The sequence below is a fragment of the Pezoporus occidentalis genome, unplaced genomic scaffold (assembly GCF_034315485.1).
Source record: "Pezoporus occidentalis ecotype Australia unplaced genomic scaffold, CSIRO_AGI_Poc_V1 ctg216, whole genome shotgun sequence".
Classification (NCBI taxonomy): Eukaryota; Metazoa; Chordata; class Aves; order Psittaciformes; family Psittacidae; genus Pezoporus; species Pezoporus occidentalis.
In genome coordinates, this window is record NW_026914029.1 from 60003 (window position 1) to 80536 (window position 20534).

Consider the following 20534-nt stretch of genomic DNA (forward strand, 5'->3'; position numbering starts at 1 on the left):
CAGAGGGTCCCATGGAGTGTGCTTCCTTTGCTTGTACCAACAATAAAATCACTGCAATGCCAGAAGGTGGTGCTGTTGGATTAGCTGAAAGCTAGTGAGGTTTAGTGGCTCAGGCAAGCAGTAAAACCATCTGGATTGTGTTCTGAGACAACAGGACAAGAAATGAGACACATTAAACATAAAACCATCAGCCTTAAACCATGCTCTGCTGCAGGTACATTTAATAACCCTCATGCTCAGGCCTCTGCTGGAAGACAGCCTGGGGTTTTCCATGCTTCACAGACTGGAGATATGCTCAGGACACGTGGATACCTGGCTTGAATGACAAGCAGTGAGCTGTGAGCACCCCTAAAATCCTGGCTGTTAAACAGGAGGTGTGCACTGTGACTTAGAGGAACGCTAGTAAGATCAAGACGTAATAAACCAACGATTCCTTCCTGCTGTTACCATGCTCAGAAAGTGCATTTCATCACAAGGTGCCCCCCGATGTCTCAGTGGGTGAAGAGGAAACACAACTTTAGCACAGGAGTGTCACTCCTGCACAAAGCAACTCGAGCAATTCAAGGGGAAGGGAAACACTGGCTGATGGAGTACTCCCAGGTTGAACCCCTGCTGCCTTCCAAACGCTTGTTGAGGCAAGGCTCAAGCACATCCCGGTGTGTATGTGCTTCTGCAGGCTGGAATAGAGCTCTCCAGCACCCCAAAATGACCAGGATTTATTCAAGCCCAGGTTTCCCCCTCCACAGAGGGAAGGTGCAGGTCCACATCAGGATTCCTCAGGGTGCAAAGCAAGTTCAAGGGTCTCTGCCTTCCACCCACTTGCTCATTCCCAGCCCACAAAACCCTCATTGTTTCCCCCTTACCTTTACTCCACACTGCCCAGAAGAACACAAGGGTCCAAAAGCTTGCTAGAACCAGGTCTGAAGTTCTCAAGGCTATAAAATCCCCCAGCTCTGAGCACAGCAACGGAGTCAACGCAGCTGAAGGGGGGCTGCAACCTCATGGAACTTTAAGCATTGCCTTAAGATGAAAACAGCTGCATGATGGGGGTCTGTCCCAGCAACAAATCCAGTGGGAATGCCATATGACAGAACCAGAATCCACACCACTTAGCTAAACCATATGAGCCATCACCTGCCTCATGATAGCGTACACAAAATACTCAGGGTTTATTCACATGTCCCCTGCTTTGCAGGTGTTGTCCTGCCTTTGCCAAATGCTCCTTAGGATAGTTGACTCAGTACATAAAGCACTACAGGCCTAACATGACCACTGAGCAGCTGAACACAAGGTTTCTGCTCCTACCAGTGCACACGGTGATTTGTGACCCTGGATAAAACATCCTGGACTTGGACCAAAGTTTACTCGAGTGAACTGAGCTCATCCCCTGAGCATCCCTCTGATTGTCTCTCTTTCCCCATTTGTACAGCACTGTGAAGGAGGAAGCAGCAATTTCTACACCTCTGTGAGACACTGAGTTACTCTGCAGGGCACAAACCCAGGCAGAGCTTGCCTCAGCAGCATGCAATTGCTGCAGCAGAAAGCCAGGTCTCCCTTTGCATGTCTAAGCAAAGATGTAGTTACCATGTTCCATTATTCGGTCCTTCTCGATTCATTTACCCATTACTAAACTGCAAAATCCAATCACCTTCCACAGGTTTCCCAGGAACTCAGCCCTGCTGGGTGCAAACCAAAGGAAAGGTCACAGAAGAGAGCTGGAAACCTGTGGAAGCTTTGTGCCTACCTCCTTGCATGCATTTCAGAACACGACATGCTGCTTCATCTACTTGGCACTATAAGAAAGTGGCACTCTTAAGGGCAGGGCTTCTACAGCTTCCCAAGGCTTCAATTCCATTGTTTTTTGACTGATACAATGAAGTTTTGCCTAATCTGTAACCTTATTTCCCTTTGCTACAAGAATTGTGCTAAAAAAGGTGACTCATGCAAAGCTGACACAGTTGAATAAGCTTTAGCAACAGGCAGCTGCTGACTTTGGCTTCACAGCTGACCTGCTGGATGCCTTTAGCACACTGTGTCAGGTTGCTCCTTGGTTTTCTTTCCTTCTGCTCTAAGTACAAGCATCACTTTTCCCTGCCATGGCAACTTCTTTCAAGTGTCTGCATAGGGCAGAGATCTAAGTATCAGGGTCCAAGTCCATAAGTGATGTAAGTGAAGTGAAATAAGGGGATAGTAACTTCTAGATGTAACAGCTTTGTAATCCCCAAATGCTTCACCACAAATCTGGTGATTCATAGGCAGTTCCATAGGTGGTCCTTTCATGCAGAGCTCTAGGACTGCCCGAGCCAGAGTCTAGTAAACACGTACTGTAGCTGCCAGCCCCTTCACAAGAATGTGCTTTAACAGCGTGATTTACAGTGAGAATTATAACCCCAGTGCCCAAAATGAAGATCTTTTATGACACAGACCTGGCAAGCATGAAGAGCTGCTGCTGCTGGGGGGGTGAAGCTCCTCTTTGGGCTTGAAACTCCCTGCTGGGCATGGAGGGACTGCAAGGCCATCAGGACAGAAGTGACCTACAGAGAAGAAGAAAACAACCTGTGGTTTAGCAATGACATTGTAAGTCAGAGCAGAGCGCTGCTGGGTTTCTTGCACGCTGATGCATGTCTGTGTTGCAGGGGATAAAGGGAAAGCTCAAGTATCCACGGCTAAATCATACCATGGTGTCTGAACGTTGCACCCTGAAGGCTTGGTTCTGCAATAGAAGCAGAGATGCATGGGCATAATCAGTGGAAGAAACCAGCAGGTCACTTCAGGGAGAAGCAGCACATTAGAGATAGCCCAAATCTTTGAGTTTGGAAATTTTGACAAGATTTGGTAAATTCTCATCCATTTCCCATCCAAAAGTGTTTCTTCCTTAGGTAAAACCTGAGCTGGCGACTCAAATTCAATTCAAAGCATACAGTGACATTTCCAGCTAAATATCCCAGTTAGTTTTATTAGTTGGCATCATCAGAGTTAATTCTTCTCTTTCTATTCCAATTCTTCTGCTCTTTCCAAAATGGAAAGATGAGCTGAAGTGTTCCTGCTCTAAGGACCACATTCCTCTTTCCCTTGAGATCCTCCTGCCAGTTGCACATCTAGTGATGAAATGCTCATATCCAGCTACAATGAATTGTTCTTTCCAAGTAATGCTTTGTAAACCCTGAGTATCAACTAGTTTCTAAAGTCTAGATGGATATTTGAAGAGTGAAAAGAAGGATTTACCTCTGGCATGAAGTGCCACTGCTAAGTGCAGATGTGTTGCTATGTATTAGAATAGCAATGACACATTATTCCCATGCGCATGATGCTGAGTACACAGATTATATGGAATTAAACTCAGGCAAACCATGAAATATCCCACTGGGAATCCTCAGGCCTCTCCTGCTTGTGGTGGTAGTCAAACTCCTTATCATGTAGGGGCTTTGCAATTGGGCTGGATGACTTATTCTAATTGAAGGACACAAGAGGTACTCATTTAACACTGAATTTCACCTTGGGATCCTTGGCATATATTGAACGTGTTGAGCATCAGGAGATTCGCACTTGCTCTCTCAGGTTTTGTGGTTGATAGACTGGAGGTGAAACCTGACTGCAGCCTTTGGCTGATCCTGTGCATGGCAGGTAGAGAAATCCTCTGTTCTGTCCTCTCGTCTCTCTATTATAACTAAATCTAAACTCCTGAGGTCTTGCTCTAGCATGATCTCTTTAGCTTCGCCATTTCTCCTTCTACTGCACAACACGTAAGGTATCCAGAGCACAGGAACTCTTCATTATTTAATAAGAGGGATTCTAATTACAGACACAAGAATTAAGTTACTGAGTTGAGTGACTCTGCAGGAGGCACCTGGAGCTGTGTAGGGCTTACAGGAGAAGGAAAAGCATGATAGGACTGCAGATCACAACTGCATCTCTGTAGTAACAGCTACCCCATGCTCTCCCTGTAAGGCCAGTGTGCTTGGAAATGAAGTCTGAGGGTGTGAGGAGGGAACTCTCAATGATATTCGTGCTACTGCAGCACCCAACTTTCCCTCTTACCAAGGACTGTGGTGAAGAATGGAACTGAACTGATGCTGAGGACCTTGGAGGGACACCAAAGCACTGCAGTGTATCACAGGAGACAAGCCCAACAGGAAGCTAATATTGGGCTACCAAATCCTCTCTAGGCTTATACTCATTCTCCTGGATGTATAAGGGGTTTTAATGCTGCAGAAAGCTCTCTTTTTATGGGGAAACTAAGCCAAGCAGCCCTTCAGTACCAGGACAGCTTAACCTCCAATGTCACTGAAGAGCTGCACGCTCCCAGCCTGGACAAACACAAAGCTTTGGGGTTTTGTATTGGGATTATCCCCAAACAAATGCTAACAGACTGTAAGTTAAGGTGCTTTCACAGTTACTCCATCATTTCCTTCTGGCTAAGGAATCACATGAAATGACATCCTCTGCCCAGTCCCTCCTATTCTGTTCCCCTGCTGCCTAATTTTGCACCAGCATCTCAGTGAGGAATTTGTACCCCCACCAGTGACAACACACTGCAACCACCTAAACATGTGCCTATCTGCATGTCTTTGAGAGTGTCAGGCAGAGAGAGGAATTAGGTAAAAAACCACAGCGTGGCCTTATTTGATTCTGAATGCTACAGCACCCACTATAAATGGGTATTAGTGATAGCCTGTGAATCCAGCCCCTGAAGTGGAGAAAGACATAACTGTGTGTGAATCAATTTCACAGATGATCAGTTAAAACCCACAGAGAGGAAGAGCTTTCTGGGAGGGAAGGGGAAGCCAAAGCTTTCCTCATGGCTCAGCAGCACTTGAGGAACTTGCTTTTCAGGAACCCTTCTTGATGGCACCTGCTGGTTTTAACCTCCAGTGCTGCTGTCCCACAAGGAACCAATCTCTGTTCCCAAACTGCCAGCTAAGCTTTACCAGAGCAAAGTGCCATGGCAGTCTCCTTAGGGTCTAATGTCTATAGAGGACGCGGTGAGATGTACCTACCTGCTGGGCAGGGCTGGCACAGCAGAGAGTCTTCCCTTGGGAAAGGGCCGGGAGCGGAGGTTATACACTGAGTGCGGCTTGGATTCGGCTGCTCACCAGCCCCGCAATGCTAAAGGGAAGAAACAAGAATTGATCCCACCACAAGGTCCAAATGGCCATTGCTGCTCAAAGCTGTGTCCCAGGGAGGCCCGAGGCAGGAAAAAGCCCTTCATTCTATCTGAAAGTGCTTCAGTCTGTCTCCTGCTTCCTCCTTGTCTGCCTTTTCCCTTCCCACCACCAGGGAAGTAAAAACAGTACTTCAAGCTCCAGGTTTTTGAGCCCTCAGCTGAGGGTTTTAGTGGTGGCAGATAATCTGAGCACTAACAGCCTCACAATTTAGATGGGAAACATTTATTTCTATTAAAAAAGGCTACTTGTAGAAGGCCTTAGGTCTACTGTACACCACTGAAGTGTACTGAATGCTTTTCCTTGAGGAAGAAAGGTTATATCCTACTATGAAAGCAGGGAAGCCTGACTTGTCCTGACGACTCACTTCTGCCTACCCCAAGTTTACCCTTGGAGAACAACACACTCATTCTGTACCTGTCTGCTCTGTCCATCCGGGCAGATGTAAGTCTCTGGACATTCCTGGCACTCCAAGTCTCCCTCGGGTGAGTACTGACCAGGAGCACAGCTCCTCTGCACACCGCTTTGGGGATGGCAGGAATATCCCTCTGGACACGCACGGCACCCAGCTCCACTCTCAAGGCTGAGGTAGCCTCGGGGACAAACCTGCAGTAGGATCACAAGGAGCATCAGATCCACGGGGACGCATTCTTTGCATGACCAGTGCAAGCCGCTTTCTCTGAGCCAAATCAGAGCCAAACAGTGCAGGAATATCCCGAACAATGTCAAACCAGACTGTAAAATCTGGGAAGAAGCCTGACGGTTCAGAATAGGTGGGAATAGAGGTAGAAAGCACTACTTACTGCTTGCTCTTTCCCCCTGTCCCCCAGCTCACCTGGCAGGCAGTGATGTCTGTTTGAGCCGTAAGTACATTGGCTGTTCCCAGTGGGCATTTCCTTGGAGCTGCTTGACCCCCAGGGCAACTGGATCAGAAATAAAGAAGTTGGAAACCTGACTCCAAACAACATCCCTGCCCCTCCTAAACACACACAGGGCACAAGATCTGCCCTAAGCAATAGCAAAGGGAAACTGGCTTTGCACATTCCCCACTCCCATTGACTTCGAGGGTTGCTCCGGATGCTGTAGAAAGCCCTGGATGGCAGTTTAAGTCAAAGACAGTGGATTCCTCATCACCTATAAGGGACCGGGCACCTCACTTTGTGCCCCACCTCCTGATCTGCATTATAAGACTGCTCTCAGGATATTCTGAGTAAAAATGATGTCCCCAGTGTTCAACTCCCTTCCTGCAGTGCCGAGCAGGAGGGAAGGAAAGATGGAGACTTACTAGAAACCTGTTGGACATTCCAAGCAGTTTCCAGCTGTGTAGTAATATCCCTGCCTGCAGTCTATGAGGCAGTGGGTCTGGCAGTCTGTGCTACAGCCTGGGGAGAGGGAAAAGGCCCCTAAGAAGAAAGCAGAAGAAATAAATGAAGGTACAAATTCATGACTCTAAGTTAATGCCCAGTTATTATCACACCATAATGTAGTATCTGCACTATTTTGTCATCAGTGTCAATGGCACTAATAGTACTAGAGCAATGACTTTTACTGTTAAGAACATTGCTTTGCCTTTATAGAAGAATGGTGGTTATGAATGGGACACAGCACTCTACCATTTCACCCAGCCCTCTTGAGGATGTCTCTTGACTTCATGTTCCAGAAGAGAAAGGTGATGAATACAAAGATGCTGAAACCTGAACTTAAAGAACAGAACAAACCCTGAGTTACTATTGCCCTTTTTGCTCTCCATACTTTCTATGTTGAAAACACTGACATGCTCAGGCTTTTTTCTCTCTTCAGACCATTAAAACCTCATGGTGAATAGATCCCCCACCTTCTCCTGCCTCCTCCCTGAATAAATTCCTAGAAAAGACTGGAAGAATGGCAGCTACATTCATCTCTTTATGACCAGAACAAGCCACATATATACATGTGTACATATATATATTTATATACACAACCACCATCTCTGTTAGCTCATAGCTTTCTGGAGGTAACCATATCAGCACCACTAAAACCAAAGTAAAACCAAACCAGACTAAACCAGAAGTCTGCCTGTATGAGAAAGTTATCCACTCACCTCTCAGCAAGATTCCAAGGCTACAGCAGACCATCAGCCAACTCCAAGCGTTAGCCATGGGGACTGGGAAAGAGTCCTCCAAACAACACCAGGCTTAGAGCTTATGTTTAAAACATTCCCTGAGCATCTGGTGGTGCTTTTGTTGAAGCTCAGTGTAACCAAACCCCTCCCAGGTAATCATTGCCAATCCAGCCTGAAGTGAAACCAACACCGAGCTGTGGAAAGAAGAGATGGCCCCAGAGCTCATCCCATGGGAGCTCCCCTGCAGCACTGCTGATGCTAAAAGTGAGGAAACCCATTTCAACAGGAGATAATGAATCCATACCTCCTAAACATCTGCCAGGCAGGGAGCTTGGAATATACTTGCCATCATCTTGCACACCTGTCCGGCTGCCCAACAAGATGACCCCATGAAAAGGACCCCATAGGGTCCCACGTATCTTCTTTTTCTTCACCATTCAGGTGAAATGCCCCCAGGATTCTCCCTGGTAATGTCCCCTACCCACTAGGTCAATTTTGCTATTCCTGGACAGCTCTTTGACGAGGCACAAGGCAAAATGCTTTTAGGAATAATATGGAAAACGTGAAGTTCAGTACCTGCTCCAATGAAGATTGTTTCTCTGTAAGTTACAATACGCTCTCTTTGTTCCATATTTCCTATAATTTCCTGGAAGCCAGAGACCAATGAGGGCTTTGGAAATAGTCTGATTCCTGATATAATTCCAGTCCAGGAGCCAGTCCAAGGCTGGTTGCTGGCTCTCATGAAATTACTGGGGTCTGGAAACCAAACAGATCCTTCTTTCTCCATACCACCTCCTAAAGAAACCTGTACAGCTATGAGGGGTCTGCTCACCTCTGCAAGCCTTCCGGAAGGGAGCTGAGGACAGCTACAGAGGTCAGGGAACACAAAGCTCCTGGTGGGAAGGGCAGTCCCCTATGCACACATGGAACTCCATGGCTTCAATCTTCCCAGTTGGGACCAGAACATAAGGGCCACATTATCCTTGAATTGCTCAAGTCCCCTGATGGGAGGTTATGTCAGAGCATCTCCAGCCGCAGGGAGAACTCAAACCACCATGGCTGAACATGTACAAGGAGGCCCCATGCCTGCCTTCCTCCCTAGCCAAGCACCATCTGCTGCATTTACACTGCCCTTCATCGAATTCCTCCACTAGAACTCAGGTGTGTCTTGGGTATTTTCCCTATTCTACAAACAATTCCTGGAAATCTCTGCAATTCTCTTCTTTGCAGAGAAGAATTGCCAATTCAAAGCTCACCAACACAGTGTAAATGCAGGCGCCAGGCCAAGCACTTCTCATTCTCTTCCCCTGTTGACCTGCTTGTTCCGTGTACTTCAGCAAGCTCAGGAAAGATGGAAGATGCAATAGAAGGCAGCAGCGAGAAGACAAATGGTTCCATTCACTTTGCCTTGTTTCCAGTTCCCTAATTCACTATAGAATCCTCAGATTTATGTAGAGATAACTCCCAGGTCCAATTCACTCCTGTGGCATGCGCTAGAGCAAGGCAAAGAAGGATCTGCTGTTTCACTGCAGTCCCATACCGACCTTGTGCTAAGAGATGGTCCTTCCTCTGCTCAGCCAAGCTGGACCTCTGAGGGTCAGTGACTTGCTGGACATCACTCCCCCCCTCTAGTATAGATTGTGAACTCCCCACCTCTCAAAACAGGTTCTGACATCCCTGGGTTCTGCACCAAGCTTGAATGAACAACTCTGTGTCTGCCACTCCTAGTGCTGTGAGAAAGATGTGCCTCTGATGTGCTTCTTTCCAAGTGCACTGCTACAGTAGAACCTGGGGCTCACTCCAGAGCACTGCGATTTACTTCCACAGAGTAGCAGCATCACTCATCTGAAACATCACAAACCCCTGCACAGTTTATGCTGATGGTAAGACACAGCTCTCTACTGCTGGCTATAAAGCAAACAGAGCCTGGCTGTTATTTCATCCTCTTCTGTCAAGAAACAAACAGACACAGATTGAATTCTAAATCTGGGCTGCTGGATGCAATGCACAGGAACACGGAGTCACCAGCAAGGAAAATCAATAGGCATGTCCTCTTCTCAGTTGCAGGCATTGGAGGCCTACCAAGTATCAGCATATTCCTCTGGGATACAAACCAGCTCAGCTTCCAGAACAGATACACTCATCTTCCCTCCACCAATAACGTGACTATTGCTTCAAGCAGACCTGCCCCTGTTTGAAAAGCTCATATTTTTCTTCATCTGTTTGGTCAGTCGTAAGCAACCAGCCAGCTCTGCAGGACCTGTAGGACTACAGCTCTCTGTAGTCCTTCAGAGAGGAGGAAAGTACCATTCTTCTTCATTTGAACACCAAAAAATCCCTTCTGCTCAGCTCACAGCCAACAGCGATAAACTCCTGCATGTGCAAGCAGCAGCACTACCCACCTCAGGGCAGGTGAATGCACCAGGAGGGATGGAACAAGCTGGAACCTTGCAGAAAACTGCAAGCAGTCACCCTGAAATCAGTCACCATTTCCATGTAGGTGTTGGGAACCATTTCCTCAGCCATCAAGGCTGATAAAGCAGCAGTTTTCGAAATGGAAGATACAGAAAGACTCCAAATTGCACATATTTCAGCCCCAGCAAGCCTTGCCAGAGGAAGGGGGAAAAGGAGGCACAGAAAGCTCAAAACTAGGGGAGAGGCAGGAGGTAGAAAACACACTGGGAGCAGTTCTGCTGTTTATTTGCATAGATATAAGTCCTAATAGCACCAACAGCTTATAGAGGTTTCTCTTCAATGCAAAAGGAAAGAAATCTGTGACTTTGAATCAAACCAGCTCTTGGTTCTTGTATAGAATCAGGAACCTGCCATACAGCCCTGGAGCAACTTGAGCACTGATGGCAGAAAACACGAGGTTTAACCGAGTTCAGTGGCATGATCAATACATGCAAACACCATCACAGTCAGGGTGCCACACACACAGCACTGAGCCACCCCTCCCAGACACTTTCCTACTGCTGTACACCGGGTCAGGGCATCTGTCCGACTACCTGATTAGCAGATGCTTGTATCATGGGATAAGCCAAAGCAACAAGGCAAAAACAGACTGATCCTTGTCTTGCCGTGCTCTCCCCACACGTCTTGGCTGTCCCTGTAAACGTGTATGTACAAAACACAGCCCAGGGCTGGCCTTGGATGTTGTCACAGGGCGGACAACGCTTCCAGAATGCCATAAAGCCCACATCACCACAGGCTGCATTTGCGTTGGTGCACCCTGCCTCAGGCTGTGTTTGTTACAGTGATTACCTAATTACAGTGCAGTTAGTGGCAATTACACTCTAGTGAGACACTGCTGAAAACCCCTTATTTCTGTGTATTGTCCTTAGTGAGAAGGGGACAGGAAGGACTAAGTCCCTTTGACCTCTGCTGCCCGCAACCCTTTGCTTTCAGCTGCACCCAGCAGCAATGATAACTCCTGGTGTCTTCCAGTTCCTGATGGACATCACCCAGAGATGTGTTGTCCAAAGACACATCTGAAATCACACCCAACAGCTAACGGTGAGGGTGCCAGTGCTGGGAAACACAGCGAGAAGGTGGATTAACAAATGTGTTTGGTGCATTGCCAGAAAGTAAATCAACAGACAAACACCTAAAGGCTGTTAGTGACTTAGAGCTACTGCCTCTTGCTCCAGCAGCATGGCTGGATTGGAAACCCTTCAGAAAATGAACCCAGTGCTCAGCTACCAAACCAAGCTGATGCTGGAACTACCTAGAGGAAGCAGGACAAATGTGCAGAGCATCTGCCAAAGAGACCAAGGGAAGCATCTTTGAGTATAGAGTATGACAAACAGGGCTGGTTCCAGCTCTGTTATTGCCAGGACAATCTCAGGCTGGAATAAGACCAGCAACATAGAAAACAGTTTGGAAAAACAACACAGGGATGCTAAAGTCTCACTATAAGGCACCTAAATGACCCTGTTCAGACTGTGTTTTCAAGTGTGGTTGGTTGTGTGGTCCCTCAGCAAGGGCCCCAGTGCTTTTCTGTATCTCACCCAGGCAGTGCCTGCTAACAAGCAAGGGTAACAGTGCCCAGAGCTTGATACAGGATCAGAGAGCGAAACACAACAAGCAGTGCTGATCAACATGTTGGAAGCTGGAAGATCAGGAAAGGTCTGAACTGATTCAACTAACACGTATCAGGAATCCCAGGCAGAGGGATGAATTCCATCTCTCCCGGTATCAGGCTGGGATAACAAACACTTAATGCTAGTGAAGTGGTGCCTGCTTATCCTAGGAGAACCTGCTCAGTTTGCATGCATAGCACAGCAGTGGAGCTTCATTTCTCACTGGCAGGAAGAAAACAAAGGATAACTCCCTATAGCTGAAGCCTTTGCTAGCTTTGAATAAAGCATGAAGTGGGGGGGAGCATTTTGGCTTGGCTTTTAAACAACAGGAGCCCCTAAAAACTCTCTGGGGAGTTCATACAGAAAACTGTAGCAGCAGAATCATAGCTCAAATGTAAGCAAACATAGATCTGTTGTATCTGTACAAGCTTCTACACTGTGGTGAAGGAGTATCTCAGTTGCAGAGAAGCAATGTTACCTCAATATTGACTCTTCTATTATAGCGTAGCCTGATTAGCGTGTTGCATGTTGACTACATCTGGAAACACCATCCTTGACAGTGGGCATGTATTATGCACATCTATTCCCCTTTTCAATACAGCAGACAGGAGAAAACGACACTGTTCCCTATATTGGGAAAATGTGGTCACTTCATAGGAGCAGCCGAGAAATCACTGGCATAGAGGTAGAACTCAAACACTAGAGTCAGTTGAATATGGTAGCTGGGGGGGGGTGTTTCTCCCCCCTTCTTTCTGCATGTGTGAGTTTGAAGGGCTGTGAATGGTACTAGGAAGAGGTAACTGTGATTTAAGAGCACAAAGCAAAACACAAGAGTCCAGATAACCCCAGCGTTCCACTTCTGTATATGCATCAAGTGGCCATAGTCCAGAAGGGATCACAAGTTAAGGCTCCCAACAGCACCAGATCTTCTTTTGAGAGCCCCCATCCTGCATTTTATTGGCAAACAAGATTGCTGCTACAGCAGACAAGCAGCAGGAGCTGACTTAAATTTGCTGGTTTATTTGTGACCCCACCACTCCCATTATTGTGTTATCTAGATTCTTAATACAATCATAGCTCAGCCTGCAGAAGGCACCAAGACAGAAGGCACAGCCTCATGATCAGAGATTTAAACACTGAAAAGAGTTTGGCAGCTCCCCCTTCATAAAAGCAAGGCTCTTGTTCCAGAGGACAGAAAAGCTAAAAGCCTACTACATCATCTTGAAACCAGGATCAATTCTGTCACCCAGAAGCAGCAGGAGTAACTCTCTTTTACACCCAGCCAAGACCTTGTAAAAGGTGCTTGCTGTGGGAACTGGACCATGTCAGAAGTCTCCAAGGCCAAACTAAGCAGCTGAAAGGAAAAAAGATTGAAGTGAGTGCCAGGAACAGAATATGGAGTGATTGAAAAGGAACGTGGACAAGACAGACCAAAGCCTTCCAAACCATCAGGCTGGTAAGCTATCAAAAGCTGCCAGTGGTGCATGGAGGGACCTCATGTAACTCATGAGATTTCTCCATCTCTTCATCATGAATTAGAAGCTTCTGATGGAATCCTCAGATTAAAGCAAGGACTGGCTTTGCCAGGACAGATGAAACAAACATGTCCATCCAGGAGGAGGAACTTCAGGCCAGCCACATCACATCAGGAATTTCATTCTGAGTCAAAACCGTTACATATGCACCCAGTGTCTGAGCAGCTGAAAGCAGACTGCAGCTCTTCAGGCAGCACAGGATGTGTCAGAGGTGGTCGCTGCACCATCATTCCCCTCCCACCTATGGTTTCCTTACCATAAGCTGCAACAATTCTAAGGGCTGTGTAATTTATATACCCTACCAGAGTCAAGAGCAGAGCCTGGCCACCCAGGACAGGGGTGGATTAACAGTTTAAGGCACAGTTAGCTCAATGGGCAGCTCAGGCTCTTACAGCAGAGCAGTATGCTAGCACCTCACCAAGGAAAGGGGATGACCTTGGGCAACTGATGCTGCCCATTAGTTTCTTTCTGCACCCCTGAGCTATTGTACCACTTCCCTGAGATCAGGACAAAAGGACATTTATTAAAGCCAAATCCCTGACAGGAAAACCTGCTTTTGGCCTCCTTCAGCTGCTATGGACCACCACAGGATCCCGGTTGCAGGGGCTTCTCAGTCTGTGGCTTGGACTCATGTTGCAGTTATGGACACAGATACCTTGCTGTTTGTTTATCCCTGGAAGCTTTGCATTGTACAAGAGCAATCTGAGTTCAAGAGGTGCCTTGTAGCAGCTAGAATTGATCTCCTGGAAGAGAGCAGTGTTAAATAGACACTACTGACTTATCCTCCGTAGTGTGCTCAAACCCATTATTTCTCATTTCTAAGCTTAAAGCCCTGGATAGCTGCTTTGCCTTGCTTCTGCTTCCTGTAAGCATCAGACAGTTTAGCAAGCATGAAAAAAATCACTTAAATGTATTTTTTTAGTGCCACTTCCTGCATGGCAGTGACTCAACAGCACAGAAGAAAGGTTGTTACGTACAGCATAGCCTTTGTTCAAAGGAGCGGGGTATTTAACAATAACTTCAGAGCTCTAAGGCAAGTGAAGAAGCTTCATCTCTTCAGTTCCCTGTAACCAGACTGGATGTAGCCCTGGAGAGTGTGCTGTATTCCCCCTGGAAACAGGGGTGACATTTAGAAAATCAATGGCAAAAGCAAACAGAAGCTATTGGAATGAAAAGAGGTCTGAATTCAACCACTTGAAAGAACGGAGTCTGAACAGCTGGACCAACCTTAAGGCACACGATGTCAGCACCAAGGGAAGAGCATTTTTGGGGTGCTCTCATGTGCTAACCAAGGTACACACTTATCCATTCAAGCATTTACAGCATGCTGGGGTATTTTGACACGGTTTAACCCAGATTTAAGGCTTTGCCTTCAACTGGAGGCAAAAGCCACCTGGGGTCGAGTGGCTTCTGCTCCGTTCCATGACCAGTTACCTTCCAGGAGTGGCAGTGCTGCAGCTGCAACACTAAAAGCTTCTACAGATCTTCCTTTTAGTGCTTTGCTCAAAGAACACACAGCACAGCAGGACCTGAATTCCGAGTCCCAGAACTCCCTGACTTCAGGACCTCCTATTCGACATGAGCATCTCTGCAAGTACCCAGTTCCATCTGCTGTTCCACTGCAGTACCTGAATATCAAATGCATACTACCCTATTAACCCCTTTAAAATAGCTATTTCCATGCAGCAAGCATCAGGATAGCACTAGAGAGGACACTATCCGTGAACATTTAATCCACAGAAGTGCTGCATTCAAAAGACTCTTTCCTCTGTGTGCTGCTTAAATGCCAAAGTGCATCATGCAAAGCAGAAACATTCAGTCACAGGCTAAAACACTGCACGGCCCTTCAGAGACCAAGCAGATTCCTTTGTTTTCAATGTTTGTGTGCAGCTTTGGACCCCATGTTGCATCCTTATCTGTAAGGTACTAAGATACCCTAACATTCATTCCCTCTCCTGCTAGTCTGTTATCCCTCTCCCATGCCCAAATTGCATACATCCCCAGGAAACCACAGCAGGAAACCAAGTGCTTCATTGATTATCAGTAGCAAAGTGTCCCACAGGAGTTTTGCTCGGTTCAGACCACCTCAAGCTACATCTTCTTTATAGGAGAGGTTTGTAGCCACATCTTGAGAGAGCTTCCTGCTATTTCTCTCTCACACCCCCCCCCCCCCATCTAAACCCAAAGCCTGGGTTGTGAACCAGCCCCTGGAAGTTTCTAATCCCTGTTTAGCCTAGCATGAAATTGTGAGCCAGGTAGCAATTAATTCTGCTGCAACTCTCCCCCCTTCCTGGGCCATTTGTCTGAGAGGGCTCCACTAAAGCAGAGCTGCCCTGTTATCAGCACTGCCATAGCAGCTGTGTCAAACAAGCCTCTGAGCATCTCCTGGCACGGCATATCTCACTGGTTCCTGGGGATTGGAGCAGGAGGGGAGCTCCTCAAACAACAGGGACAGACGAGCATAGAGCATGAAGGAACAACTGTCGGCTCACTGACTGTTAGAAAGAAAACGTTTCATTGCAAAGGCTTTCTGGTTTCATTCTTTATCATTGCATGTTCGCTGTAAAATGCAAACTCAGTGCCTGATTCTCCCCAGTTCTTTCCCTTTTGAGCTGCATTTGCCATAAAACCAAACCCAAGCACAGCTTTTCACAGCAATTCACTTTGCTTACAAAGCAGGCTTTGGTTCTTGGAGAGGACTTGTGGTTGGTTTTGTACCTTTCAGCATTGTGACAGTGTTTGATCCCCAGCTTAGATTAGCTGCCTTGTTACTGCGGTCTAATTCAAACCCCTGCGTTTCCCCTCACACTCTTCTGGTTTTGTCTATTTTGTCTCAACTCCTCATTTATCTCCATTTAGCCTCTCCCTATCGCTGCCATTCCTGTCTCACCACTTCCCTCAGGAGACTGCTGGGGCTCTGATCCTTGCTTCTTCCAGCCACCAGCAGCTCTCCCACGCCTGCTCAGCTGGCACCAGTGGAAAACGCAAGGAGATTTGGTGTGATGAGGGGAGGAGGCCCCCACTTGAGCACAGATTTCACAGGGCTCACATCTCCCCTCTAGGACATCCTGCAGAGACCCCCAGTGCTTGGCCATGACACCTGAAGGTAGCAATGAATTCCTTTCCTACGCTTCAGGAGCTCTTGGAACTGTTCTTCACCCATGGCAATGGACCTGGGCATATTCTTTAACACCTGGAAACTCAATTCTGGGCCAATAATCTACTTTTACTGCTCTGTTCTCCATCACGAGCGAGAACAGCAGAATTTGGACCTTTGTTTATTAAAAAGGGCTTTCCACTGGGACACTTTCAGTCAAAATAACCCCAAACCTGATGGATGGCACCTGGAATTTCCTGTTTGGAGATGAGCCCTGAAAGACTTCCAAGTGTGCCAGTCCTGCAGCCACCACCGCAGCAGCAAGTCTCCTCTAGGAAGATGTGTCAGTGCCTCTAATAGCTGGACCCATTCCACATCATCCAGCTTGCTGAGGAAAGACTGATGCCAACTCCCATGCTAGATTCCCTTACTGGAACTTCAAGGAAGAAATAATAGTGAAATTCCACTGAACGAAGAACATTTGGTAGGGAGAAAAAGGCCTGAACCCAACCTCTGTGTTTTCTCTGGCTTTTTACCCGTTCTGGTTTCCACTTCAGAAGCACAGCATTTTGTATTTAGGTTTTTGTGTTAAGGTTTCCTTTAAAAGCCACAGTCACTCACACCATTTTCTACCAGAAGATGCTTTTCACTCATTGTTTTTCCTCCTCCAGACTAAACCCCCCCAGCCCCTGATGTAAGGGACGTACCATTCCTATCTTAAAGTCTTTCTATTGACAAATAGTTTAGCATTGATTTTAAAGGCTCTCTGCAGCCAGACCGCAGCCAAAATGCTTTCTGATACCACCAACTGCTGGGGCTTTTGTTCTGAGAAGCCAGTTTGGCTTGAACCCCAGTTTCCCCTTTGTGATGCATTTAGCTGCACAGCAGCCAACAGCTGAACTGAACTGAGCAGCAACATTGCACAGCACTGACCTCCAAACTGGTGCTGCCTCCAAGGCAGGGAAAGCACAGAATGTCTATCCCTTTTCCCTTTCCTTTTCCCCAGCTCCAAGCGTCACATTTGGCCATCTACACAGCACTGACAGTGGTGACAAGGCAGGATACAAGTGACATGCACATGTTCTCTTTAGGGTAGGGCTTCACGAGCTCAGGGAGCAGCACTGAGACGTTGCTGCTAAGCAAATGGTCACTAGTACTGAAGTAGCCCACAGCAATAGTGACTAAATCTTTACACATCTGGCTTCACATCTGCTGGTAAAAGGCTAAATCCCAAGTTTCCCATTAGCTTTTACTCTAGGCTGTCTGTTCTGGGATAGCAGGACATCACAACCTCACCTCACAGGCATGTGAGTGGTGCCCAAGGTACAGGATCCATATCAAGCTTTGCTCTTTAGGCTGCCCTCTTCAAGTATTCCTTTCTGCTTGTCCAGAAGTCTTCTGTGCTCTCTTTTGTTGGCTTGAACAAGAGCAGAGTAATTCATTAGTGGGACCTTGACCATTACTGAGTCATTTGAATTGTGAAGCAGGGTTTGATCATCTAGCAAGTTACTGCTTTAATCTTGCCATTTTGAGCCACGTGAAGCAGATAGAAATGTGGAACACTAGCAGAATACGTCAGCAAGGATTCCTATCTGGGTCCTAAATAGCTGCTTATGTCCAGAACTTCCCATTCTCACCGGTTTTGACATCCCACATTTCTTGGATAACAGTTCTGGTTTGGGGTATGAAGTTGAGATCTGGAAGATACTTGTCACCAAGTTTTTAGGTTTGGGCACTGTGAGCCCAAAGCAGCATTAAAGAGTCCCATCCTGAGCCATCCAACACTGAGTCTGGCCTCATTTCAAGTTATTATGATGAAGTTGGATCCAATTCAAAGTCCGCTGTGTTTCAAAGAACTCCATAGACTCAGGGCTAGCTCGTTCTGTAAAGCCTGGCATATAGGTTTTGGTCTTTCTAAAGTGAAGACTTGATTGACAGCATGGTATGAAAGCTAGTGAAGACTCAGTGGTCTGGAATGCTATTGCTGCTGACTCAGGAAAACATAAACCAAGCCTTACCTTCCCTCCTCAAGTTCAGAAGTAGTCTTTGATCACTCAGACTGACAAGTTAGACACACACAGGCTGGACAGAGTGCTCCTGTCCAAGTGGCTGCTGACAGGCTAGAAAGAGGCAGACTTCTTATACTTTGGAGCAATAAATGATGGCTGATTTCAAGAGAAATCAGGAATGGATGCACTGTCAATCTTATCTTTGAAGAGGTTAAGAGCTGAAAACATTAAGAAAACCATTTGATAGCTAGCATGGTACAGGGTTTACAGGTTTAGGCAAGCCACTATTATCCTCCTTTTCCATGCTGGGCACTGACACAGGGAATTAAATGGGCTTGTCTGAAATCATATGGAGTATCCACAGTGCATCAAGAAGATGGATTTCTGGACTTCCAGGCTATGGTCACACTAAATCTCCCCCTTCCTTTAAAGGCACTGGGAAGAGCTACTGGTATTTAAGAAAACAGAAGCCAAAAGGCCAAGGCAGCATAAGATGCCAAACAGAAGAATAAGCTGATTTTCAGGTGGTTTACAAGTACTTGTTACAAAAAAGTACCTGTATTGGTACTGCACTGGCTTTGCCACAGGTTCCTGTAAAATCTGAAGTAGATGATGTGTTAAAAGGACTGATGCTTGACCAAGTTCCCCCTCCTAGTGCCCGTTTGCAAAGCACTAATGCTGCCTGGCTGGGCTGCCATGGTGACTCATGTTCCCAATCGCTTGCTTTCATATTCTGAGTCCCTCTTGACATTGCAGTCTTGGAAAGGTAAGAATTGAGCCCCTTCAGGAAACTGAACTGCAGCTCAACGTTCCACATGGAGACAAGAACAGCAAAACACAGGTCTGGGAGCTGGGGCCATGGGATCTCAGCTAAGAAAGAGCCCTAGCAAATTAATTGCATTCAGGGAGAAGAGAATCATTTTCCAAGCAGGGGGGTTTATTTCCTTCTTCAGCCTGTGCTTTTGAACACCAAGACGTGCACCACCAGCCTAAAAGCCATTTCAGTATCAAATGCATTAGAACAGGAAAATTACAGTTCAAACTCCTACCAAAGCCTGAGCAATACAAGCTCAGAAGAAGGATGCTATCGTTTTTAAATGTCACAGCAGGTATGGAAACCCAGCTCTTTTTAAGGCAATAAGAACAACTATTAATAACCAAAAGGACACAGCGGTTGGGGAAAGAACAGCAGCAAGCGGCCCAAAGAGAATTAACCAATCTGTCCTACTTCTGGAGGGAGCTCTGCATCCTACCTAATAGAGAGTAAGCTGTCCTTAGTAGGATGAAATGCATGATGGAGCAGTGAAACCTAGGGAACTCTAACCTTTGCATTCCTTCTTCAGGGGAAGAATAAGGCTGCTGATGTATTCTTGCATATGAAGACTGCACTTCTTAAGACCACAGCAGATCAGCTTCACAAAGGACAAGCAAGAACACAAAGTTTCACTCCCGCTCCTTTTGCTTCCCTATGCCACAACCAGGTAGGCCAAACCCTCCTGAGTGCTTTCAGCATGTCCTATCCCCAATGTCACACCTAAACCATGGAGTAAATCCTCACTCAGAATGGGTGACTCCAGGGAAGGCTCCAGACAGCCCACAGAAGTCAAGGGAACAGCCTGAAGGAGGCTTTTGCTTCTCTCCACTGCTAGAATAGAGCAAAGTCCTTTGCTGATGAATGCGTGGTTTTGCATAACAATAGAGCAACTGAGAAATGAGAATACAAGCACCCAGAATCAAATCTAAATTAAAAGAACTGCCAAATCAACTGCAAATGAACTGGTAACCAGTGAAGAGAGACCAAAGCAGGCAGAATGGGATCATATTTCCTCGCTGCAGCCGCTGTGTATGGAGCAGCATTAGCAAATTACAGAGCAATCCAAGAACAAAACATCCCAACAATCAATTCCTTTAGGACTAAAGGCACACGCTCTGCATTCTGCTCTGGTAGCAGTCACTCAGTCCCTTATTTCCGAGGGAATGTGTTAGCAAAGGAAAGGAAATCTCAGCCCTGGAATTTACAATTACTTCCCCCGTGCAGGTATTAATTCTTTAGTTGTGGGTTGGGCTCCCCCCCCCCCAGATGATCACTGGAGTAAAGGGAGCTACAGAAGATACTAATACTGGAAAATACTCAAAGATAGTCTCAAGTGCCCAATTTTCCAAGGTAGTGGGAGGTATTCCAGAGAATTTCCCATTTCAAACTGGTTCAGGCACAGGAACACGGTAGTATTTAGGGGAATCACACAGTCCCCTGTTGGACAAAACCTTGGGTGACCTGGTTTAGTGTGAGGAGTCCCTGCCCATGGCAGGGGGGTTGGAACTGGATGTTCTTAAGGGCCTGTCCGACCCTAGCTGTTCTATGATTCTATGATCCCTTTAGCACCCATGTAGAAAGACACCACACAGCACGCACCAAGGTTTATGCAGTGCATAGAACAGCTAGGAGTGTTGTTTATGTGAGCTTCTAGTGTTATTTTACATAGACTCCAACCAACATCACACAGTTCTCCCTTCCTTGGTGGTCTAATATAGCCTGCTGCATTTGTTA

At 46.7% G+C, this 20534-nt stretch overlaps 1 long non-coding RNA gene across 1 annotated transcript; it reads right to left on the minus strand.

Moving 5' to 3' along the window:
* Positions 1-2423: 2423 nt before the first annotated feature.
* LOC134164337 (uncharacterized) lies at positions 2424-6567 on the minus strand. The gene is made up of 5 exons (XR_009965109.1): positions 6448-6567; positions 5998-6085; positions 5580-5768; positions 4998-5106; positions 2424-2534 (listed from the first exon to the last, which is right to left on the minus strand). It is a non-coding gene; the product is annotated as an uncharacterized LOC134164337 (long non-coding RNA).
* Between the last annotated feature and the right edge of the window lie 13967 nt (positions 6568-20534).